Source organism: Ostrea edulis, chromosome 10, assembly GCF_947568905.1.
Source record: "Ostrea edulis chromosome 10, xbOstEdul1.1, whole genome shotgun sequence".
Lineage (NCBI taxonomy): Eukaryota > Metazoa > Mollusca > Bivalvia > Ostreida > Ostreidae > Ostrea > Ostrea edulis.
Window position 1 is genome coordinate 3,345,662 of NC_079173.1, and position 22,787 is coordinate 3,368,448.

Below are 22,787 nucleotides of genomic sequence, written 5' to 3' on the forward strand. Positions count from 1 at the left end.
CATTTTTCTATCACTATCTGCATATGGTTCCCCTAGGAAACTCCGTAAAATAACAAATGTTTTTCGAAAGATATAATTATATATTTGCTTGATTATTACAACTCAATTCATTATTTAAGAAATTTAGTGTTCGCTTCATAGAAATATTCATTGTTCAAGCTCATAGAATTAATTGTGTATTACTACAATGTGGATCAACACTAATGTTAAAGTCAACCTAAACTTGAGAATGAAAAACAGGAACTTTACTACATACAATTGGTATTAAATTTATCAATCACAAAATGTGGTTGTTTTCAGTCAGTGTTCATGAATTCATATCAATCAAGACATCTTCATCATTTCTTTGACCAATCAGTTACAAGAAGAAATTTCTGATATTTTAATGTCTGCACCCACAATTAAAACAACTAACACATGCGGCGTTTGTTTACAAGTAATAATGAACAAAAGAGGCTACAGATCCCTGTTTATAGAAGCAAGTAAAGTTGATAAGATTTTATTAAATGAAATTTGCATGGACAGCAGTGGTTACGCTTTTAAATTCTGTGTTAATGATTTTTTATTTCGTATTCTAAAACTTGATGAGGAAATTCGAGGTAAAGTGGATGTGTTGAAATCTGCAAGACTAGAGTTGATCAGACACTTATCTAAAAATAGCGGCGTAATTACGCATATTGCATGATAAAATTATTACACCGATGAAGTCAACAAAGAAGCGTACATTAGTTACAACTGCTAAAAAGTGTTCATTTTGTTCTCAAACCGCTACGAGGACGCAATGACCTCCGAATGAATTTCTTTCCACCAAAACATCATGGAAGATCACAGATTGGTTGCCTAAAATACAATAACAACAACATAATAGGTACGGACAGTGATGAATCTCATAACTCCTATAAGCAATTCAAAATACATAGTTGGGCAAACACGGACCTCTGGACACAATAAATGTGAGATCAACTGGCTAGGAGGAGTAAGCATCCCCTGTCGGCCAGTTACCCCACCACCGCTATATCCCGATCAGGCAAACAGGGGTACTCGTAGCTAAAATTAGTACGCCAAGAACGACCTAACAATCGGCACGAAACACGTCCTTAATCTGTATTTCTCGTTATGATTATAGATCATGCACGACAATTTAAGAGAGAATGCGTATGTTTAAAAATGTTACATCTTGCTTTTCCTGGATGAAATTACGTGTTTGTTCATCCCTTAATTTCGAATTTTTATTTGAGATTGGTCAACGCTCGTTATAGGATTTGAATGTCTACAAATGAAATGAATATATCAAATATATGCTATAAAGGAGGTATAATGATACCAAATCTAGGTTCTTTAATAAACGTCTTCCTTCTATACCTATCCTATCTTAAGATCAGGATCTAATATGCTAAAATCAAGCGTTTATACTACCAGTTCAACAGAAGGCATTTCAAATTTTATTCCGTTATTAAATGGGTTATGATAGAGGGGTTCCAACAGTCCCTTTACAGTTAGCATTTTGCAAATTTTATTGTCATTGTAATGATTTAGTCTGTCAATACAACCTATAATTTGGTCAAATGCTGTCCGACGAGATCCTTACAGATTATGAAGCCGTTCTTGGACACTAATTTTCACTATGGATTACTCCGTTTACCTGATCAAGATATAGTGCTCATGGCCTGTGTGGCGGGTCAACAGAGGATGCATACGCCACCTTGGCATCTGATCCCACGTTTGGTATATCCATGGGTTCATGTTTGCCTTACTCTTTATTTGGTATTCCTTATAGGAGTTATGACATCACTGCTCGTTTTCTTCCTTTTCATAGGTCTCGGTTTAGATATTTTGTTATTTTCTTACCAATATCGGCAATGGATTTATTTCTCCTAAACCCTGTTTTCACCTTGGATGTCGCGTACTTTAGTTGTCTTACAGAATAATTTACTTCATTTTCTTCTTTGTCAAAACGAATCAATGTACCTAAAGTGAACAAGCACACTTATTTACCACTTATGGATATCAGAAATGTTCAGATTGATCATACTTTTTTATTTTGAAAGAAGTAAAGAAATGAATAACAAGCGTTCTATTCAATCTAATCTCAAGATGGAAAAGTCCAAACCTAATTTTGTAGAGGACACATATCATGCTTATTACCACAATATCTACTAGGCTCCTGATAACACCTCTGGTATATCCAGGGGTCCGTGTTTGCCCAATGTTTTTGTATTACTTATACGAGTTATGGTATTGGTCACTGCTCGTTTTCTTCGTCTTTCATCCTGGAGAATACTAGAACAGAAAATGTTAAGAGCTTATCTACGAGAAAACCATGCAAACATAAAATTGAAGGAAATGGGGGTCATAAATATCACTTCTAATCATTTATATCATTTGATTATATGGTTGCAATAATTATAAGTTGAGGTCAATTTATTGATAGGTCGTTTCTATGTTTAGTGAGTGCATTCTGTATTTATATGTTGAACACAGGAAAAAATCCCTAAATATCAGTGCTTTAGTTTTTCGAAAATGCAAATCAATTCTGAAGAATTATGAAAAGAATTGATTTTTAAAGATATTTCCATCTGACCCACTTATGGAGAAATCATGTTGGATATCGTAAGTATCCATATAGAAATTTCATTGAGCCTTTAATTTTGCATTTTGTCAAACTTCTTCATATTGTCTTATATTGTCAATTTTAAAATAGGTGTTGCTGCAAAAGTAACCTTTATATAACTTTAAAACTGCATAATACTTAAATATCAAATCCTTGTCTGGAAAATATTTAAAAAAAAAATGTATTGTAGACTTGTCGCCGTTCATTTGCAATTAAAATTCATAAACTGACAAAAAAAGATATATGTGAGCCGCCACGACAAAAGCAGGCTTGTTGAGTTTTACGTCATAATTGAGAAAAGGACGTTAAAAGAAATGTAAAACATTACGTTGTTTTGCTGGGTTTTTTCACGTTGTTGATTATCATTATGTGCTATACCGAGCTGCATTCTTTGTTTCGTTTGGTAATATGAAATGATTGATATTGCACTTTTAAATTTTTTAATGCAAACTTGTAAAAATAGTATAAAGTCAAAGACTCATAAAAATCATATCGGTAAAAGACTGACTGTAGTACTGCACAATGTAGTGAGATAAAATGTCGGCCTACTTATGCACGTTATAGCATTCATGTTTCGTAGACTTTTGCCATGGACACATACTATACACAGTTATTCTATGACTTAAATGCATAATACATACATTTAAAAATTACTTTAAAAGTTGTTTTTCTTGTTTAGTCGGACTTGTGGAAAACGAAAGTAGCAACTTCGCGGGTGTTGTGGACACGCGATGCGGAATATGGAATGAAATGTCATGACTTGAATTTTTGTTCTAACCATCATGGCATGATCTACAAATTTATGCACATAGTTTATCAATAGGATCATTATTTTTGTTGTATATGTTTCTGTGCAAGTGGATAGAGCTGTAATGTTTCATTAGTTATACAAGGATATCGAGAAAACTACATGTATTGTGATTCTGTTAAGTAAAACATAAAGTGAATTGATCCCCATATAGTTTAGCAATGGTAATGATTTTCATGCATATTTTATGAATTTGGAAACATATTACAACTCCACTTTAAAACATAGGTTTTGATTTAAACCATGCCTGATTAATAAATATAAAAAATTATGTATAACTCCCACAACCTGTTGCGGACATCAATCGTCATTTCACTGCGGTCCATCATTTTAATGTTGTCTCTTGTGATCTGATATTTCGAGTATACAAGTAACAAAAGAGTTCAGGATTATATGCATTGAAACTAGCAAATTAGCTAAAGTTGTTTTTTAGGGGGAGGGTATGTAGAGCACTATGTAGATTATTATAAATCAACAGAGTAAAATATTAAGATGATTTAGAAATATGCATTAAAAGTGGTCATTGAAGCCAAAAATTGCACTGTATAAGAAGTTTAAGAGTTAGAGAAAGCAATTTTTAAAAAGTGTGCTTTTAACAGATTTTTTTTATGAAAACGTTTCTGTCAGCTTTGTAGATATATAAATATCACCAGCATTAAGGAATGATAGATGAATTACATCCTGTCACCTTAGTCAAAGTCCGAATAAAATATATTGCAGGCACAAAGAACTTTTCATTGTCAACACTAAGTCTGATTTATTAAGAGGATAAAAAAGAGAAAAATAACAAACTAATAATCAGCACCCACTAATGCACATTTGGTCGGAGTATATATGCCATAATCTCAAGTACAATTTTGTTGTCTTTTTAACTGCTAATTAATCAATACTAGGATTTACGAAAACAAAGTGTGAAAACAAATACAAAGTCGTTGAAATTTAAAAAAAAAAGCACACTCATTTCCACAAATCAATACAGTTATTGGGTTGGTTATGAACTAAATCATGAGATGAAAACAAAACAGTTTAGACATGTTGGATCGTTTTTGTCGTAATGAAAGCATCGTTACATAAATCATGAATGACACAGTTGATATCAGAAAATAAATTATACATATGGCAAACATATCAACTCTTTCAAAAATTGACCATGAATCCGCTTTTGAAAAAAAAAAAACGACAAAATATTATACATATGCATGTGTGTTTTGTTTTGGAGGATGTAAATGCTCTTAGCACAAACATTAATCGTTCTTGCGCACAGATGTTGGCATCAATGAAAGAGGAAAAACATACTTAGATATTGTATTGAAAGTAGACATTAACGGCAAACTGACAACTCAACTGTATGACAAACGGGATGATTTCAGCTTCTCCATCGTTAACTTCCCATATTTATGTAGCAATATTCCATTATCACCTACATATGGTGTTTATATATCTCAACCGATTCGATATGCAAGAGCTTGTTCTGGGTATAGTCAGTTTTTAAATCGAGGTAACCTACTGACAAAGAAGTTGATGGTACATGAATTTCAACAGTCTCGATTGAAGTCAGCATTTCGCAAATTCTATGGTCGTTATAACGATCTAGTTCGTCGATACAACCTCGCATTGGGTCGAATGCTGTCTGACGTGTTTCATACCGATTGTTAAGCCGTTCTTGGCACACTGCTTTTGACTGCAGATAACTCCGTTTACCTGCTCAGGATATAGGGTTCACGGCGGGTGTGACCGGTCAACAGGGGATGCTTCCTCCTCCTAGGCACCTGATCCCACCTCTGGTGTATCCAGGGGTCCGTGTTTGCCCACCTATCTATTTTGTATTGCTTATAGGAGTTATGTGATTGATCACTGTTCGTTATCTTCACCTTGTATAGACAACAGGATAATCACTGCTAAGGATTCTCTGTCTCCATGTTTTATTAACTCAATTACAGAAAAAGTGTTAAGTTTGACTGCAGTGGGAGGAAGAGAAGTGAGCTTAATACTTTGACCTACACATTTGAACCAATTTCGTATTTGAAACTGAAAAAAGAAAAATTGAAAACCCACCCCCTCCTTTAACAGAAACAGAAAAATAAGACATGGGTGTTTTTAGTTTCTGTTTGAATTGTTATATTTCAATAGTTTCATTTATGATTAACAATTTGTATTATGAACAGTACATGCAATACAATATCACGAGAGTGGTATTGAAAGCTTAAATCTTATTTACCTAGTACTGAATTGAGCGAGTTATAAATTCCTGAATTCAACGGATCAAGAATTAGAGATGTTAGTCGAATGAACATGCACTGTACATGAAATTAACTTCATTTATATTTATATTTAAATCGATTACAGGACACATTACATGCATATGTTTCCAAGGTATGCGTTATATGCATTATGTCCTTCTTATGCTTATAGTAATTAATTCTGATAGTTCATTCGCCGAAACATTGCGATAATTAGCCACAATATGGATTTAAATCTAAGTGTCGGTTTCAAACTCGAAAACTACAGAAATGTTTCATTTAAAACACATTTAAAGCAACTATAGGCATGATAAAAGTTAGTTTTGTTGAAAAATTAAAAAGTTTAGAAACATGCAATGTGTCCTAAGATACTCGTTCAACAACAATATGAAAGGTGAAAATAACGAACAGTGATCAATTTCATAATCCTATAAGCAATACAAAATATATAGTTGGCAAACACGGACCCCTGGACACCGGATCAGATGCCTAGAAGGAGTAAGCATACCCTGTCAACCAGTCACGCCCTCCGTGAGCCCTATATCCTGAGTAGGTAAACTGAGTTTTTAATCAGAAAATTTCATGCAAAAATTCCCAATTTTCAATGGCCTAAGTTGATTAAGAAAATCAGTTTTTTTTAATCTTTTCATAGATATTACATGTCTTTCCAATCATAACTTGGTTTAATATTTTCTTCCATTTCTTCTTCATCTCTTTCTTGCAAGGAGGGGGGGGGGATACAGCGAATGAAGACTATATATACATGATTGCACAATAAGACACAAACTAGAAAATATTCAAAATATATCATATCAAATATTTTTCCTCATTAATTTTAACCTGAAAATTAAAGAAGGTACATGCAGTAGAGAGGGCAATGATATCCATGAGTCAGCTGGGTTTTTTTTTTATATACATGCATTGGTGTAAAAAAAAAAACAGAAAATAATTTCAATTCGCATTAACTCATTCTCTTCAATCAAGGCTGGTTATGATTTTCAAACATATTTCATTACTACAACCATTCAATGTAGCAAGACCCGTGCGTAGTTATGATAGTAAAAAAAAATCGTTATACGCGGGTAGGTTAAGGATTCCCTTATAGAATATCACAGAGCACTTTATACCTTTACTTCTCTGAACTACCAATAAATGACGTCATAATGGAAAATGACGTCAAGTATCTGCAAACTTGAGCTGTTATGACGGGGAGAGTGTCAAAAACTTTAGACCTTATTTCAAAGTGCCTATAAGATATCAGAACCCTATTGCAAAATCCACGTGTCTGAATTGTATTTTAATATCTTATATGTCCGAATATTTTAAAATAGTTTGTTTAATTACCCTTGATTGAAATTCAGCGTGTTCACACTGCTTTCGAAAAATATACTTTTGAAATCTACTCTGTTTTATACCAGTGATAAGAGGTAGAATTTATGATGTGTTTATAAAAGAGTCTAGCGCAGGTAATTTATGAGGATTCATTTGAGATTTATTGCGGAAATCGTAAGAGGAGTTTATTCTCTACCCGAGTCTTGCTTGGTTAAATGTGTGATGGCTTTGTTTGAATACAGATTACCCTCAAATGTGTAGGTAAGTGTGTCGGTAAGTTGAACTCTTCATGAAATACGTGCATTTTGTACGCAAGTAATACTACCATTTATTCCAAGCACATTTTGGGTACACAAGGATACAGTGAGTTCATTTATCAAACAAAAAATTAAAAGTAATTGTTAAATGAGCTGCGCTGAAGCGCTTTATGTGAAACACTTAAAACAATTCTTAATGACCGTCACGTGATCAACGAAGTCATGTGATATCATATCAGATATGCTAATATATAGTCGAGAAAACATTCTATATAAATTGTATGTACTTAAGTATATAAATTACAAGTGAAAACCAAAAACCGACCTCGCAATCCAATGTATGTTTTTAACGCATTTCAAACTCTGGGAAGCCTTAACATAGCTGCGTATTGAATTCTTCCCAATACATATTTATTTTTGTTTTCGTCCCGTTTCGTTTTCCATTCCGCGTTATAACAACACCCTTACTGATGCAATCAATCGGTGGGAATAAGATTTAGTAAAAATTTCCTTTGTATTTGATGACAAGATTCGTTGAAATACGCTAGAATTACCATGAGTCAGTCAGGTATCATCAGAAAAGTACCAGAGGAAATAATATGTAGCCAAAACTTAAGTAAATTTAAAATTCAATAATTAATTACCTTTCTGCACTTTTGTCCCAATATTAATTAGACTACATAAGATATGAAAATATTACTCACTGACTGTTATTAATTAATTTGTTGTTATGAATATGACTTTATTGCAGAAGTGAATATTTTCTATTGTTATAGTGATTTCTGTTCTTAAAAAATAGTAAACGTTATAAAAATATTACGCACGTAACGTTACATAAACGTAATGCAATATATTAAGGAGGAAGGTATCAACTTTGCAATGTCATAACTCAATAAATATAAGGAATTTCACTGAAATATTTCATATTTTTATTTATTGATACAAAACCTATCTAAAAATGTTAAAATCTCATTTTGTTGCAAAAACTCATTAAGCCTGGTTTTCTGGTGGCGCATCACATATTTAAGCATTTGAAATAATCATTTGAAATATTAAAATTTTAAAATTTGCGATATAAGATGCATAAATTCTTTGAAAATTGAAGTTTATTTATAGACTTAACATTTTCTAATAAATAAATCCAAATAATCTAATATTTTTTAATGAAAAAGGGGGTCTGTTAATGAAATATACCTATTGCTAGAATTACCTCCTCCTTAATGCTCTTTTCATACGTAGAAGGTACAAAATGATCGTGATATTATGGAATGATATGATTATAATTTGAAATGGGATTTGAGGATTTGTACATCATGTTTTTGTGATATCAGTGAAATACATAACAGTATCTATGACTGTAATCCAGAATTTTCTAAATATTGGTATGGCTTAAAAAGTATACGATACTTCGTCCTGTTATACTGTAAACTAGACGGGCACTAGTGGCCAGGCATTTCGTCATTGATAAAATTGAAAGCGTTCTTTCCTTGATAATCCATGCATTACTTGAGAACGCTTAAAAGGTATATGGAGGAAATCAAAGAAAATATGCATTTATATTCAGTCCAGATAGAACATGTGAGGATCCAGTGCAGCCCCGTCCCCTCCTGAATTTGCAAAATGTATGTACCATCGTGATTGATGAAAAACAATTAGTTATTAGTTTGCATATGTGCACCAATTAATGAGGACATAACAAAATAGCAAAATTGTGAAATAAAAATGCATAAAGTGTTCTCAAATAAGAATGTATACTGTAACAGTTTGCTTGATATCCTCACTTCTACATTGCTCAATGTAACAATATGACATACTCGATGTTTAATCATAGGTTAAAGTTCAACAGATAAGAATTTACATCTTTCACTAGTTTGCCAACAACATAGATCTAAATATTGTACTCTGATGGTATTACATATATGTATATGCTAATGTAGTTTCTTAAAGTCATTGATGTGGGTAGAGTTTGGATCCTCAATACTTTGTTCATCATGAGCAATTGACCATGAGAACATTGGAAAAATTATTTATCTGACAGGGAAATCGAAAATTATTTCGATCAAGTCTCTTTAGCTAACAGTTCCCCCCCCCCCCCTCTACTCCTTTGATGACAATCAATAAACAATTTAAATGGATCGAAGATGAACTGAAGAATTAAATTCTTCGACCTCTCTATTATTATTATTATTCGACCTCTCTCTTATTATTATTATTATTAAATGTTTTGAGCTTTGGGTTGTGTTAAGGTTATTTTGAGGGTGTTCTATAAAAGAAATTTCACCCACCCATACCCTCCTCCCTGGTGATGAGTGGCAACTATGGGGCCTCTCCACCTACGTTGTACGTGTTAGGAAGTTTGTTTACAGACAGGACATACTATACCAGTCGGGTAAGATATAATTAACACATTTCAATACAAATTATATTTCCAATTATTACAAGTGGACTTTCATTTTGTGCGGATTTGGGCGTTATTATTATCATCTGACTATCATTTTCGATGCAATTTATGTGATTACTGTCAGTTAACTTATCATAAGCTATATTTCATATGTACGTGTAACGGTGTATATGTTTTATATGAAACTTCCTGACATAGTGCAGATTCATTTATGTTAAGATCACGGAATATGGGGGTAAGATAGGGCCAAAATAGGGTGTCAAAGTTTTACATAGAGACGACGCGACAATATGGGGTCAAAATTTTACACATACGGTAAATCTTGAATAATATTCTTCTCAAGAACCACTGAGCCAGAAAAGCTGACATTTACATGAAAGTTCCCTGACATAACGCATGACTCCTAGGGTTTGAATGGGGCCACAATAGGGGATCAAAGTTTTACATAACTGAGAAATAGAAAAACATATTTTGAAATTCTCCTTAAGAACCATTGGTCCAAAGAAGATTACATTTGCATGAAAGCTCCCTGACATAGTGCAGATTCACATTTATAAAAAAAAAACCATGGTTCCCGGAGGTAAGATGAAACCACAGTAGGGGATCAAATGTTTACATACAAATATATTGGGAAAATCATTAAAAATCTTCTGAAGAAAAATCACTGGGCCAGAAAAGTTTACATTTACATGAAAGCTACTTGACATAGTGCAGATTCAATTTAGCAATAATCATGCCACCTGGAGTAGGTTGGGGTCACAATAGGGATCAAAGTTTTACATGCAAATATAGAGGAAAAATCTTTAAATATGAGCCAAGGTGGTTGTAAAGAAGTTCTTTTGGATTTTGCTTAGGCAATAGAGAAAGTGATTCATCGTAGAATAAATCAAAAGAAAATTTATTTAGCATTAAGAAAACAAAAACTATCAAGATTTTTGAAGAACACAAAGTAATCATACTTTCTCAGTCACACACCCACTCTCTCACCGACAAAAGCCATATAAATTGATACAATAAACCTGGCAATATTGACATATAATTGATCATAACATATAACTGTCAAGACAATTTGATAGTCAATACCACAGATATGTCAGGCTAGGCTGAAAATATAACTGGTAATAAATGTATTACAAAATGGTTCAAACAGCAACACATTCCGTTAACTACACAAAAAGTTAAACGGTAGTAAATTACGTTTTGTAAATACAACATGTATTAAATTCCTTTTTGTTAAAATGTTAATTTACTGAAACTCAAAATGAAAGTTTGGCTACTCAGCACAATGAAATTGAACTCCACATCACACTTGGCACAACCAGGCCTCCATACAAAATACAGCGATAACAACCCCTCCACTTGCAGTCTTGGACTCTCCCACTAGACAATGATACTGGGTAACGCCGATTTCAATCCGATGCAAACACTAGACCCCCAAAATATTTGCTGAATCCACCACGTGAAACACCCATGTATAGCGCGGTCTCACGTGTTCTGATTCCATAGACAGGTAAACCCACGCCGAGCACCCTCTGAACGCTTGGAGTACTGCCTTATATGACCCAGTTGGTTTCTTAAAACCCCTCTGCAAGGCTGGAGGAAACCGATGACCACGCAGTAAAATGTTTGTCTATCTGGCTACCTATTATACAGACGAACTTCTGGAATTCTCCAAGAAAAGATCCCTGCTGGACAACATGAAAACGTGGCCGCACGCTTTACAAACAGCCGCTACTCTGCCTGACCAAACCGGTCTACTAAAATGGCGTTATCGACCAACACTCACACTACGGAAACACCTTATATGCATAAACAAACCATTTACATACAACACCACAAAAACGAACTAAATGAAAATTAAGTTGATTACACACACCCTCATTTATTTACAAAATGTCCATCATTTTAGATAAATTTTGATAAAGTTGAAAACAAATTGAAATCATCTTAGATTAGTCAGGATAAAAAAATATGTCATCTTGCTATCCTTCCCTTTAATCAAAACCCTAAACACCCGAAATGTCGAAAACCTTACAGAAGGGGAAAATTGCTAAAAATAATCTAAATGAAATATAATAAACAAAAACGAAAAATTCAAAAAGCTAAAAAAAAAAAAAATGTTAAATTTCCTTCTGTATTTGCAATATCACAAGAATATCGTTTTGATTAGTTTTAAGGTATTTGAAATTTTAAGTCTATCGGGTATTTAGTATTTTCATTAAAATGGCAAATCTTGTCAACAGTTGATGCTGCTGAAGAAAAATAAGTCGTGTAACGTTTACACGAAGAATATTATTAAAGTATGAAAATTTAAGTAGCGTATAATTGATGTGAAATTGTAATTGACAGGTCCAAAATATTCCACACTAGTCTGATTTTCGCTGCTGTCATAGGCAAGAAACGACTCCGTGACCATGACCAGTAAATGTCCAAGTAAAAATAAACAATTGAAATCGAGAGAACAATCACGTATATCTTTGTTATTTTAAGAACCTGTTACTTGAAATTTGCCATGCTAGTAGTTAAAACAGTAATATATGTAACGAAAACGACAAATTACGCATAACGTGCCTAGTTTAAGATTTTTTAGGCATTTGAAGCGAGTGGTTAGATTTTTATCTTGGTCAGAGTTAGATCCCTTTCTATATTTATGTTATCACCGAGTTCGGGCCCAAAACTAGCTTAGCACCTGTGTATGAGACTTAAAAAGATAACAGGGACCATACATGGCAAACATGTTTAAGTGGCTACCAGAATGAAAGCTGTAAAAGTTGGTGGAAAATGCCCAACTTGAAGTACATTTATATATTAATATATTTACTATAATGGAGAATCCAAAGACAGATTTTTGATATATCGTCTATATGCAAGATACATGGACTTCTCTATCAGATAAAAGTAATTTTGAATAAATCAAAGCGTTACTTTTTTATTACTAGCTGATTCAAAAGTGATCATTTTACGCAATTTACCAAAACCTGGAATCGTGTCAACTTTGTGACCTTTGTGCACTTAAACGGAAGTAGAATATTTCAGTCTAACTAAATATACTAGCGGAAAAAAGAAACTGTGCATTATGAAATATAGTATAACTTTTATATATATATTGTTTATATTTATAAAATCTAAACAATCGGTAAAGGTTTTGTTTTTGAACAATTTCGGATAGTACCCGACTCAGATGTATGGACTTTTTCATGGTTAGTGAACACATGTTGTTTATTGAAGTGTTCGTACGAACCAGTTTTACTGGTCAATACTGCTTGGAGTAAAAAGTGTAAAAGGTTTGTTTGAACACTATTCGTTAAAGAAAACACTTTAGTTTTGACAAAATTTACCCTTCTGTTATGCCACGACCCAGCGAAAAACAACGTAATCGTGCTGTTGGGATACCTAAAGCTGGAAGGGCACAACATATCGTAGCAAGACACTTTGGAGTTCGTTATGGAGACGTTAAATAAATAGTTATATATTTAAAAAATGTATTTTGGACTTTTGGCCGTTCATTTGCAATCAAAATTCATAAACTGACAAACATAAATATTTTTAAGCATTTGAAATTATCTTTGGAAGGTTTAAAAGTTTAAAATGTGTGATATTAGATGCATAAATTGTTTGCAAATTTAAGTTTATTTATAGATTTAACATTTTCTAATAAATATATCCCAGTGATCTATTTTCGTTTTATGAAAAAGTATGTCTTTTAATGAAATAGACCTGTTGCTGGAATTGCCCCCCCCCCCCCCTTGATGCACTTTTCATGCGTAGAAGGTACAAAATGATAGCAATATTATAGAATATTATGGTTACAACTTGCAATGGGATTTGAGATTTTGTACATTATATTTATGTTGTTCTAACGATCTATTTCATCAATCAACTTATCATTGGGTCAAATGTTGTCTGACGTGTTTTAGGCGGATTGTTAGGGCGGTTTTGGCACACTAATTTTAACTACAGATAACTCCGTTTACCTGATCAGGATATATGGCTCACGGTGGGTGTGACCGGTCGACAGGGGATGCTTATTCCTCTTAGGGACCTGGCCCCACCTCTGGTGTTACCAGGGTCCGTGTTTTTCCAACTATATATTTTGTATTGCTTATAGGAGTTATGAGCTTGAACAATGTTCGTTATCTTCGCCTTTCATCAGTGAAAGATATAACAGTTTCTATGAATATAATCAAGAAATTTCTAAATATTGGTATGTTTTAAACGGTATCCGTTACTTCGTCCTGTAATAGTGCAACCTGTTCGTTACCTTTCATGTAGTACTAGTGGTCAGGCATTTTGTCATTGATGAATTGAAAGCATTCGTTCCTTGATAAAGTAATTTTGATGCACCAGATGCGCATTTCGACAAATAATGTCTCTTCAGTGATGCCCAACCGAAATGTTTGAAATCCGAAATAACAATGACGTTTTAGAACTATTATAGGGGGAAAAAAGTGTGCCAAAACTCCATACATTAATTGATAACGCTTAGATGTTATATGGAGGAAATCAAAGAAAATATACAGCTATGTTCAGTCTAGATGGAGCTTGTGAGGATCTACTACACCCCCTCCCAAATTTCCAAATTGTATGTACCACCATGGTTGATGAAAAAAAAGTTATTAGTTTACATATGTGCACAAAGTAATAAGGACAGAACAAACTAACAAAATTGTGAAATAAAAAAGCATAAAGTGCTCTCAATTCAGAATGTATACTGTAACAGTTTGTTCGATATCCTTTCTTCTTCAATGTTCAATGCAATATGACATACTCGATGTTTAATCATAGGTTACGATTCAATAGATAAAACTATACACCTCTCACTATTGTGTCAATAATAAAGATCTAAACATTTTACTCTGATGGTATTACATATATGTATAGGCTAGTGTAGTTTTAAAGTAATTGATGTAGGTAAGATCGTCACTACTTTGTTCATCATGAGAAATTTACCTGGTAAAAAAACGGAAAAATCATTTATCTGACAGGGAAACCGAAGATTATTTCGATTAAATCGCTTCACCTAAATTAGCCCCCCCCCTCTATTCTTTTCTGGTTTCATGGCAATCAATAAACAATTTAAATGGATGGAACTGATGGATTAAATCCTTGGACCCCCCCCCCCCATTATTTTTCTTATCATTACATGTTTTGAGCTTTGGGTTGTGTTAAGGTTATTTTTTGGGTTTTTTGGCGGTGTCTTCTATCAAGAATTTGCCACCCTCCCTCACCTTCCGCGCTGGTGATGAGTACCAACTAAGGGGTCTCTCCGCCTACACTGTACGTGTTAGGAATTTGTTTACAGACAGGACATACTATACCAGTCGGGTCTAGTATGAATAATACATTTCAGTTCAATTATATTTCCAAATATTGCAAACGAAGATCTTTCATTTTGTGCGAATTCGGACGTTATTGTTATCATCTGACTTTCATCTTCGGTATATTTTATGTGATTACTGTCAGTTAACTTATCATAAGCTAGATTTCATATGTACGTGTAACGGTGTTAGGAGTGGAGTGTTAGTACACAGGATATTTCTGTATTTAGATATAGTCAACATAATTGATTATGTTATGATTTAAACAACATCATTCACTATCTTAGAGCATTTACCGTTACCACCCATCTCCTCTCAATATCAGTTTATAATTATTAATTTCCGGTATTGAATATGGCTGCCTCGAATCCATTCGCATGGATTTAGAATGTAGAATAATACGCTACATGTAAAACTTATACGGTGCCAATTTTGATGCACCAGACGCGGATTTCGACAAATAATGTTTCTTCAGTGATGTTCAAGCCAAAATTTTGGAAATCCGAAATAACAATATAACTTGTAAGAGCTAAAAGGAAACCTGGAGTGACAAAGAGACTGAAGTCAAATTCGTCCAAGGATAGAGCTATGTAGAACCCCCAAAATAGTTGCTGAATCCACCACGTGAAACACCCATGTATAGCGCGGTCTCACGTGTTCTGATTCCATAGACAGGTCAACCCACGCCAAACACCCTCTGAACGCTTGGAGTACTGCCTTATATGACCCAGTTAGTTTCTTAAAACCCCTCTGCAAGGCTGGAGGAAACCAATGACCATTATTAAACATTTGGGCCGAAGTGTTATTGAGCCGAAGTGTCAATGTTTTGGAAACGCAATAAAATGGGTGATGTTAGCAAAATGAAAAATGTGGACCGAAATGTCTCATACCAAAAACATGAGGGCCGAAGGGCCTTGGGCCGAAATGTCTTTGGGCCGAAGTGTCTCAAAAATTTGGACCGAAGTGTCCAATTTTTTTGGCTGAAACGTCTGGGCCGAAGTGTCAACGGGATGAAATGTCAATGGTCCGAAATGTCTTTGTGTCGAAATGTCTGACATTTAAATATATTGGAAAATCATTAAAAATCTTTTTCTGAAAAATCGCTGGGACAGAAAAGAACAGTTTACATTTACATAAACGCTTCCTGACATAGTTCAGATTCAATAATTAAAAAGCATGCCCCCCCCCCCCTCCAGTCGGGAGTAGGTTGTGACCACAATAGGGATCAAAGTTTTACAAGCGAATATCTAGCAAACATCTTTAAATATGAGCCAAGGTGGCACAGGTGAGTGATGTGGCCCATGAACCTCTTGTTATCTAATATATTGTACCTGATAACTGCGTATGAATTTTTAACTGTCCCGAGGAAAGGATCAAGATTTGGGGTATATTTATATTCTGGATATTTATTACGTTCTGTCTTCACACAAGTTTTACATTTGAACGTAAAGCACATCAGTCTTTAAATTAGTCTAAATGTCACTATGGCAACCATGGTATTTGTTTTAGAATACCAATATTGAAACTTTACAAATGGTCAAAATTCATATTGTTTTCTGGCTTAGCATTTGCGACTGGATTTGATTATTTCAGAATGTTTTCAATATCCATTCAGATTTTAGAAATAAACTTATCCTTATCGTATCCATAGTAAGCGCAAATCTGTGAAGAAATGTGATCCAATTGCTTTTGGTATATCTAATTCTCTAGAATATAATATAAATTGGCATGGAATTTGTTTTTTAAAAACTGTGTTTTAAAATGTAAAACTTATACAGGTACCAATTTTGATGCAGCAGATGCGCATTTCGACAAATAATGTCTCTTCAGTGATGCTCAACCGAAAAGTATATTTATATCAATTTTGTTAAAATACAACTATTCATACAATGCAAATTAAAAACCGTTATTTTTTGCAAAGTTTGCAATCTATCACCATGCCAACTAGGACCCATGGCAACAAAAACTGATTGATACACACTTCTGGTCATATGATGTGAAATCATAAAGTTCTATAAGACTTAATAAGATAACAGGGACTAAGCATGGCAAACATGCTGAGGTGGCTACCAGAATGAAAACTCTAAAACAAGGAAAAAATACTCAACTTGACGTATTGATATATTTACTATAATCGAGAGTCCAAAGATAGATTTTTGATATATGGTAAATACATTTTTTCTTTATAAGATGAAAGTAATTTTGAATAAATCAAAGCATTACCTTTTGACTACTGGTGGATTCGAAAGTGATCATTTTCTGCAATTTACCAAAATCTAGAATCGTAGCAAATTTGTGGTATTTGTGCACTTAAAGGAAAGTAAAATATTAGAATCCCACTAAACAATATAAATGTGTATATCCAGTTGTTTTACAAATTATGCCAATATTTAAAAATCCATTTTCAATAATCTGTCAGAATTTTGAATAGAAAGGGTAAAATATACATAATTTTATCATTTGTCAGAACAAGTGCTAATTTTAGTAACATGGCTGCAAATTCCTATCCATTGAATATATTCCCGAAAAAGATATGCCAAAGTATATTATATTGCACTCAAAATATGTTGTTGATCCGACAACCTTGCTTCCATCATATTTTGTATGGCTTTCTCTTAGACAAACTCTTGAAACATTGGGGACTGCCGTGAAAGTCTGGAGGTAGAACATTCGCCCCGCATGCGGAAGTTCAGGGTGGGAATCCCGGTGGCGACAGTCGTTATAACATGCAAAAGTGAAAGTTCCATCACCAAACGCTTGATATCAGGTGGAAATGTCATGGGTCCTCGAAGAATATATCCTCAAATAATAAGTCAACGTTTACAACGAACCATCTTTCATTAGCATAGTGTCTCAATTATAATAGTACCGGTCATGATAGTTCAGTGTCAATGTTTCGCTTCGTAAACTGGGGACCGCTGCGATGGTCTAGAGATGTAACGTTCACCCCGCATGCGGAAGGTCGGGGTTGGAATCCCACCTGCGACCGACCTAAGTCGTTACAACAGGCAAAAGTGAAAGTTCCATCGCCAAACGCTTGATATCAGGTGCAAATGTCATGGGTCCTCGAAGATGACCCTTCAAACGGATGTCCCGTGTCAAAGAAGATGTGACACGCTAAAGAAAACTCACTGTTCAATTGCTGTTAACGCCAAGCATAAACCAAAATTTGAAACTTTTCACCGCTATTGGTGACGTCTCCTGAGTGAACAACTGTCGAGAAGGATGTTAAAGAAGATTCATTCAATCGTAACCAAGAGTTTGTGAATTTCTCTTCCGTTCATGTCTTCGCCCCCTTAAACCCCAGACGTTAACATCGGTAATGACTGCTCCTTTTTTAAATGTTAGACATTTACAAGTGAGGTTCACGGAGCTTTCGGATATGACCTTAAGAGCGGAAATGCCCTGTCGCAGAAGGCTTTAACATGCTAAGGAGCCCTCACTGCTACGGCCCTGAGCGCTAAGCATAATCTAAATGTGTCGTACTTCACCTGCAGATGGTGACGTCTCAATATGAGCGAACAATTCTGAACGAGACTAAAACAAACAATCAATCAACTAAGATGAATATGTAGTATTTATTAACCCGATCTCTATCGCACAGGTCTATTGCATTGGTAGCGCTTAAAAACAGGAGCACATAAAACGAGTCTTCAAATCTTTGAAACCACGATCATAATATCTATTCTGGATCCAATCTAATTAAAATTAGATCCTTTGATCTTCTCATGTATATCGTTACATATGATCAAAGGATATACTTTTACTTAGATTGATTCCAAATATGTACGTGTATGTGTAGTCCAAATTACTCTATTAAACCATATAAGCAATACACGACTGAGAAAATATCAGATTCAAATTTTGCTGTGTACAAATATATAATAAGTATTTAACTTGCTTGTAATCCCCCCAAACGAAATTATAGGTTTTATAATGATAAAATAGATGTTATTGGGGTGATGACTTTCAAAGTTTATTCATAGAAATGCATTCTAACAAGTGTTCATGAATTCAGATTAATCAAGATATGTCTTTAACATTCAGATACTTGCACAACAATAAAATAACAGTATTACCGGATGGGATATTCCATACGTTAGTAAATTTACAGCATCTGCAAGTATATCTATATCATTTAATAACTTTTAAAGTGATGACTTATAAACGATGCTGATTAGTTGAACAATTCGTTTGATTTCTCTGTCAGAATTTCGTTCGGAGTTCATCTGCACTAAGCACGCGGGACTACTTTTCTCTGGAATGCGTCTTACCCGTTCTAATTTTAGCGTTATTTATAGAACGGGATTTTCCACACAAGCATTATATATAACGAAATGCCTTTGTTTGAGTTTTGTTTTTCATTGCTATCAAAAATTAGCACAACTAAAGATATGAATAAATACAAATTAATTTAAAGAAACAACATACATAGGCAATGACGTGGCAGAATAGTCAATATTTGATAACGTAGACCACTTACTGGTAGAAGTAGACAGATTCACGAGTTCCCGGTATGAATCGTCTGCTTTACGAGATCGATAACATGACGGAGGAAGTGGCGACTTCTGATCTGGTAAATATCAATGAAATTGAACTGCGTTATATAGGGCTCAGTCAACGAGTGCCTTTTGAACGTTTTTCTCGATATTGAAATGGAGCCGAATTGCATTCCACCATTCCAACGACATAACCAGTGTTCAACGTCTCCTCCAACACGATGCAGCATAAATCCAGTCACCGCTTGTTATCTTCCTGTATATTTAATTCAGCTTTTAACCACTGCACATTTAATTTGGCGTATAATCCATTTAAATATGCACAGTAACTGTTCCTGACCTGAACTCACAGTCATGCCGTTTTGTTTTTGTTTTCATTCTTGCCTATATGCATTCCTACGCGCCATTTCAGAAACGTTAATTCAAGCTTTTTGATGAGAGAAACTATTTATTTTTCTATCTTAAAAACATAATTAGATGATAAGAAATAAAACTTATAATTCTTTGTTAGATGCATATATGAAACGAAACATTGGACGGAAAACTTTTTCACCAATGTGCTACGCGCATTGATGAAGTTTTCCGTCCAATATTTCGTTTGATACATGCATCAAACAAAGAATTATAAGTTTCATTTCTTAAATGACTCGTATTTAATGTGTGGTAACTGATTAATATCTACACTTTAAGAGAAATTAAGGAAAATATATTATGAAGAAGGTTTCAATGTGAAAACGTTATTACATGCATTTTTGTGTAAGGGACATATACTATATTAACCCTCTGTATGAAAGGTAAACATAATGAACAGTGATCAATCTCATAAATCCTATAAGCAATACGAAAATAGATAGTTGGACAAAAACCGACCCCTGGACACACCAGAGGTGGGATCGGGTGCCTACAGTACGGCCAATGCGGATCCCGTATTTTCCGAGCTCCCCCGCGGGATAAAGCTACCGCAGTATACATCAGGTAACCCTGCCTATCCTGCGCTACCCCCGCGGTTCCGCTATCCTCGCCGCGGTCTCATCTGTAGATCATTAATGCCATCAACAAACGCCAGTCATCTCCTGTTAACGTAAAAAAAAATATACTGATCATAAACTAAAAACAGATAGCTTGTTCATCAAACTATAGATATATCATTGTCATATACATGTGCATGCATCGGTTGTAAAAACACATTTTACAAAAACTTCTCATGTTAACTTCATTGAACCATGCATTCAATATAAGGGTAGATTACCATATACCAATGTCAGAAGATGACCATATACAAGTGCATATATATATACGCTTTACCCGTAAAACGGCAACAGCTACTTCAAGGAAATTGATTATCCCTGTCAGTATCAATCACATATTGGTGGTTTCATGAATTATTTTCGCGTATTTAATTCTATACAATGTATTTGTACAAATATTTAAAAACAAAACATGGATAGCATTACTTTATACCAAAGTAGTTAAGGAAAACCTTGCATCAGCAAATTCTAATGTAGGACAAAAAGGAGAAAAAGTCACGGACAAAATGACCATGGACAGAAAATCACAGGACAAAAAGTCACGGACAAAAAGTCACAAAAAGGCCATGGACAAAAAGTCACAATAAGAAATTTTATGAAAGTAGGACAAAATGTCAGAGGACGAAAAGCCACAATTTTATAAGAAAATAAGACAAAAAGTCACAATTAAAAATTTTATGAAAGTAGAACAAAATTTCACAGGACAAAAAGTCGCAGTTCATAAGGAAATAAAAAATATTGATTTTTGATATTTATTTGAATATATGTCTGGGGGTTTTTTGTGTAAAGTTTTAGAAAATATTTATCCAAAATTGATATTTCCAATGAGATTTTGATAATAATTATAAAATTGTTTTTCCTTTTATCATATTTATTGTAAAATGTTATTTTGATTTTTAAAAAGAGAGATTTTTTATTGAGATAAAAATAAGCTGCATGATCATTTGGTTTAGTATACTACATATTAATGCTTGTCAACACAAAATCTGATAGCGGAATTAATGTTGGCTTCCTTTCACTCCAGATTATTGTCAAAACAAGAAGTAAGTGAACTGTCACATAATAATTGCTATATAAACAAGTTAATGATTTTTCCTTTCTTATTATCTAATGATGAACTGAAAGTGCTAAACGTGGCAAAATAAAACACTAATAAGAATTATGACATGCATTCCCTTTTACCTCCCATACACTGTAAGAATTGTCTGTTGTTTAGTGAGCATTTGGATACCACCTTTTATTCTTAACTTAAAGGTATATATGGGATCTCATTTGTTAAGTCATTTTTGTGACTTTTCCTACCGATTTTGTGACTTTTTGTCCAGTGACGTTTTGTCCTGTGACTTTTTGAATTGTGACTTTTTATCCTATCTGATCATCATTGTGATTTTTGTCCTGTGACTTTTTGTCCTATGGATTTTGTGACTTTTTGTACTGTGACTTTTTGTTCTGTGACTTTCTGTCCGTATACCAACTAATCTTTATAGAATTTGAGAGAGAGAAAGAGAGAGAGAGAAAGAGAGAGAGAGAGAGAGAGAGAGAGAGAGAGAGAGAGAGAGAGAGAGAGAGAGAGAGAGGGGGGGAGGGAGGGAGAGAGAGTACTATTTAACATAACTGAGTGTGAAGAAACTGTTATGTGTATGTGTATAAATGTTACACTTCCTATCTGCGTCAACGCCCCAAATATCGATCAGCACACGTTTTACCCGTGGAACAGCAAAAGCAACTTCATAAAAACTGATAACTCAATTGTATGACAAACGGAATGATTTGAGTTTCTCCATTGTCAACTTCCCATATTTATGTAGCAATATTCCATTATCATTGCATATGGTGTTTATATATCTCAGCTGATTCGATATGCCAGAGCTTGTTCTGCGTATAGTCAGTTTTTAAATCGAGGTAAGCTACTGCCAAACAAGTTGATGGTACAGGGGTTTCAACAGTCTCGATTGAAGTTAACATTTCGCAAATTATATGGTCATTATGACGATCTAGTTCGTCAATACAACCTCGTATTGGGTCAAATGCTGTCTGACGTGTTTCATACCGGTTGTTAAGCCGTTCTTGGCACACTAATTTTGACTGCGGATAACTCCGTTTACGTAATCAGGATATAGGTAAACGTAGTTTTGCGGTATACGCCACTCCTGTCGTATATGTGCGGCCTTACTCTACAAAGTATGATACATTTTGATTGAACATGCAATTAGATAGTAATTTTGATGATGCTGACATTTATATGTACCGTAATAAAAGAAATTAGTAAATTGTAAGCGAGAAAGTCAGCACT

General features: G+C 34.1%; 1 protein-coding gene and 2 long non-coding RNA genes across 30 annotated transcripts in view; 2 read left to right on the top strand and 1 right to left on the bottom strand.

The window, feature by feature from the left end:
* Positions 1-22,787, top strand: part of LOC125666552 (leucine-rich repeat-containing protein 15-like) — a 412,115-nt gene that overhangs the window by 252,222 nt on the left and 137,106 nt on the right. The gene's annotated exons all lie outside the window — the stretch shown is intronic.
* Positions 330-19,840, bottom strand: LOC130050876 (uncharacterized). The gene is made up of 4 exons (XR_008799255.1): positions 19,451-19,840; positions 2,146-2,280; positions 1,849-1,968; positions 330-840 (listed from the first exon to the last, which is right to left on the bottom strand). It is a non-coding gene; the product is annotated as an uncharacterized LOC130050876 (long non-coding RNA).
* On the top strand, positions 2,235-3,824 carry LOC130050883 (uncharacterized). The gene is made up of 2 exons (XR_008799264.1): positions 2,235-3,541; positions 3,579-3,824. It is a non-coding gene; the product is annotated as an uncharacterized LOC130050883 (long non-coding RNA).